Source organism: Austrofundulus limnaeus, unplaced genomic scaffold, assembly GCF_001266775.1.
Source record: "Austrofundulus limnaeus strain Quisiro unplaced genomic scaffold, Austrofundulus_limnaeus-1.0 Scaffold150, whole genome shotgun sequence".
In the NCBI taxonomy this organism is placed as follows: Eukaryota; Metazoa; Chordata; class Actinopteri; order Cyprinodontiformes; family Rivulidae; genus Austrofundulus; species Austrofundulus limnaeus.
In genome coordinates this window covers 1,061,065-1,065,384 of record NW_013952552.1, presented here as the reverse complement: position 1 = coordinate 1,065,384, position 4,320 = coordinate 1,061,065, and positions in this window count along the sequence as shown.

Below are 4,320 nucleotides of genomic sequence, written 5' to 3'. Positions count from 1 at the left end.
TATGCATACATATACTAAATGTGAAATAAATAATAAGAACTACTATTTAAAGTAAAAGAGTTTCACTTACAGTTGTCTGGGGGTTGGATGGTGGTCGACTTGAGTCTCTCTACTAGCCAGGTCGGAGAACTTCCGTTATGTTTTTTTGAACTTGCATCGTTTTTTAAAGGTGCTACGCATTTGCATCTGTCGGCCACCGTAATTCATACATGTGCACAGGACAAATCTGACATTGGATCCAAGTCATACAGTTTAAAGAAAACAATACCAAATACTAATGAAGTGTATTTAAACTTTTGACTTTGAAGGAAGTAATAAAATTTGCCTTGAAAATGATCTCTCTCATTATTCTGCCATTTAGCAAATAGAAAACCTAAATTAGAAATATTTTAATCTCAGACAGTTTTAAAAAATGCACAAGTGTCTTTTTATATAGTGTATGTAAACCTTCTGATTTCAACTGTGTGTAAATCTACCAAGAGCAGGTCTTCCTTATAAAGTATGTGACAGCAGAAAGAGAACAGTGAGAGAGACCACTAGAGCACCTGGAACAGGATTTACAAGGTAAACAACTGAGATTGTTGGAACTGAGCTACAACAACTGTTTCCCAGGTTCTTCATCAGTCTGAGCTTGATAGGAGAGAGGAGAACCCCACAGATAAATAAATCTCAGTTTAAATCTCCGCTAAAGTTTGTCTGGATTGTTTAAAGTCTCTACAGTACAGCCTCATAAAATAACTGGACAATCACTTTAACATTTAAACAGCTGATGATTCTGTTAATGGAAATATTTCTATTCAAACTTTTATGGTTCAATTTTACTGGGACATGTCTCTGAACAAAAAAAAAAAAAAAAAAAAAAAAATAAAACACCTGCCATGGAGTTGGATTCAGCTCGTGTACAAATGTAGCAAGCCTGCTGTGTTTACAGTTATCAACTAAGAAATAACTTCAGTGTTTGTTTTTGTCAGGCTGTATATTTCAAGTCCAATTACTGATTCAGACCTGAGTTTGAGAGTTATTGATGCTGTGTTTATAATTATATCAAGTTAATTAACCAGCTGCCACAAAGCTAACCAACAGAGTCGGGCACTAATTTTCACTTTTCATAAAAACTAAAAAAGCTTTTTTTTAAAATCGCAAAACAAATGTGTTTAAAACTTACCACCGCAGGCTGAGTGTGGGATGTCAAACACAATCTCAATGGTTTTATTTAAAGCCAAACTTCTTCTGAGATCATCATCACTTCCTGTCAGTTCTCACACCAGACTGCAGAACCAGTCTAGTCACTGCAGGTGCTGTGGTGTGCCTGAGTTTTTATTCATGGTTTACTCAGTAATAGATTTTAAATATAACTAAGTACATACTTAACACTTCAAAACTGGGTACCACTTACAAGGCTCACCTTTTAGACGGCTTATAGATACTTCATTAACTCATTTGTGAACATTTTATAAATCATTAAGAAGTGTTTATTATGCATTAATTAAGGATGAGAAAGAGACAAAACTGTCCGGTTCATTGCCAAATAATAAGTTAAATCTGTTCATATACATATTACACCCAATGGTGGGCACAGTTCCCCTAAAGCACTACAGCACTAATAGTGGAACTAATTTCCTGATTAGTGCTTTAGGGCTTTTGCTAATTTTAGAATTTATTAGTGGATTAGCACTTGCTAAATTTATAGGCTAAATCTAGAAGCACTAACTGAGGTCTATAAATGTTATTGATCAACATTATTGTTAACCGATGTGCAATGTGTACAATATTAACACACAACACACACAATATTTCTGTACAATACATTCACAAAACAGATGTGTAACAACCTCTGTGCAATAGGTACAATATCCATGTGCAGTAACTACGTCAAATGTGAAAGAGCGTACAGTGATGCCTTCATTTCATTTACATTCTATCTCTTTATTTTTTTATGATTTTATGCTTCTTCTTTACATTTTGATATTGTAAATATTGTTTTATTACGCTTCTCTATACTTTTTATTCAAACACCAGAAGGGAACACCTAATTCCTTTGTTACAATGACAATAAAGATATATTCTATTCTATTCTATTCTATTCTAGCAACTGACAGTGAAAGTTGATGCACATTTTATTCATGTGTGTCACTTGGTGACAATGTATTGACAATATATGAACCCAAATCCAGCTGTGGAATGTCAATGATAAGTCTAAAGAGAGCTACATGGTAACATGTGACTCATACTGTCTGTTGAACAATGTTCATGGGTTGACTGGGTTATTTTAGTGCTTTAGAATTAGCTTTTGCTAAAACTCAGTCCATTAGTGCTTTAGAATTAGGGGACCTAAATATCTGAGTTAGTGCTTTAGAATTAGGGGACCTAAAAATCTGAGTTAGTGCTTTAGAATTAGGGGACCTAAATATCTGAGTTAGTGTTTTAGGGCTAGTGGAAGTAATTTTTAGATTAGTGCTGCCCACCACTGATTACACCTAAAGGTGCTATATTAGACATTTCAGACTAGGTATCTACCTTGTAAGCATATTATGTATCGGAAACACATATTTTACAAATAGTATTTCACTGTACTACTGCATTATACATATATCTGCAATTACTGAAGGGAGCCTTATTTTAAAGTATGAGACAGTGTTAATGACTAATAAACATACATGTTTAATAAACATACTATTTATAAGGCTTCCTTATGACATTTATACATGTATAAATGTCATAAGGAAGCCTTATAAAATACAATAAGGCTTATTTTCTGAGTGACATTTTCCAGTGAAATATAGACTAATTCGTTTCCTAAAAAAGAAATAATACCCAAAATAAATACACAATTACTGCAATATGAGTAAATGTGGTTCATTACTTTCCATCTCTGAGTAAAAGTAGTTTTGTTTTCTAATGTGTTATTTCAGATAAAATCTTTTCTGTAATTTGTTTATGATATGGATTTGTAAATGTTCATCAGGAAGCGGAACCAAGAGGCCAGACCAGGAGACAAGTAATGTAAAAGGTAAGTGCTTTTATTTACAGGTGATGGGGAACGGGACTTCAGGCTGAAAAGGAGATACACAGAGAGGTGAGTATTGAGTATGAGGTTTCTTGTTTGCAGTACTGTGACAGGAAAATAACTATTCTTTTCTTACAGGTCTTCTGGAGGCGAGCAGCATGGAACAGAGGATTTGACCAAAAACACAGGTGAAGATTTCTTCTGGCAGTTTGGCAGAGGATTGGTTGGAAAACTTGAGGTGTTCACTTGAGGATCCTCTTGGCAATTGACTTGAATCACTTTGTTGACTGGAGAACGGGCTTGGACCACAGGCGAGGGAACTCCACCTTGATGACAGAACATGAAAAGGGTGAGTAACAATAATCTTTCTAAGAATAATACTTGATGGCTTAATACTACCAAAAGAGGTAAGATATATCAGCGCCAGCCTGACAGTCGAGATGCCTTATAAAGTCCAGCAGCTCATTAGGGAAATCCTCAGCAGGGGAACACGACAGGGTGAAGACCAGTCAGCACAGGAGAACAGCAACTGTCAATCTTCACAGTTTACAATTTTCAAGGCATAAACAGAAACTGAAGAGGTGATTTACAGCCCCCTGAAAACTGCTGCTGTTGTTGTTTATGTTCCAAGAGAGGGTCATCATCACTGTCGTTGATTGTCAGAAATCTACTGCAGAGATGAACACTGTTCGTTTAGGAGCGCTCTTACAGCAGCAGTGTCGGTGAGATCTGTTGTTTGCAGTTATATGCTTTTTACTTTACATTTGTATATATTTGTATTATTCAAACAGCTTTATTTTCCTGAATATACCTCACAACATGTCAGTGTTCACCACAGCCTGTGTACGAACCTCACTTCTGTTTACGTCTCCCACTTGGGTTTTACTCACCAAGCCCACAGGGTGGCAGTGGTAACCTGCTGTCGACTGCAGCTGATGAACCCGTTAACCCCCACCTGCCGCCCCCCCTGAGTAAGAGAATCCTCAACCTCCCAGCACGGTTACAGAAATATGAGCCTCTCTGATGCTGTTTCAACTCTGACATGCTGAGCCGCTGCTCCTGGCTGCGGAACCGTCCTGCTTGTATCTGGATGTCTGTAAACACGTGAATGTTGGATTTCAACAGGATGAAGCGAGTTGGCCGCAGTCCAAGCGAGCCTTCTTTGTCGCCACCTCCCCCCTTTTAACACCTTCTTCCTGCTTACAGCAGGTCAGAGTTTAGTGTGCGCTGCTGCAGCCTCCTGGGTGCTGCCACCCTGACCGGACTGCTAATGACCAACCTTCACCTTATTACAATATTCTGTCTGAGTGCAG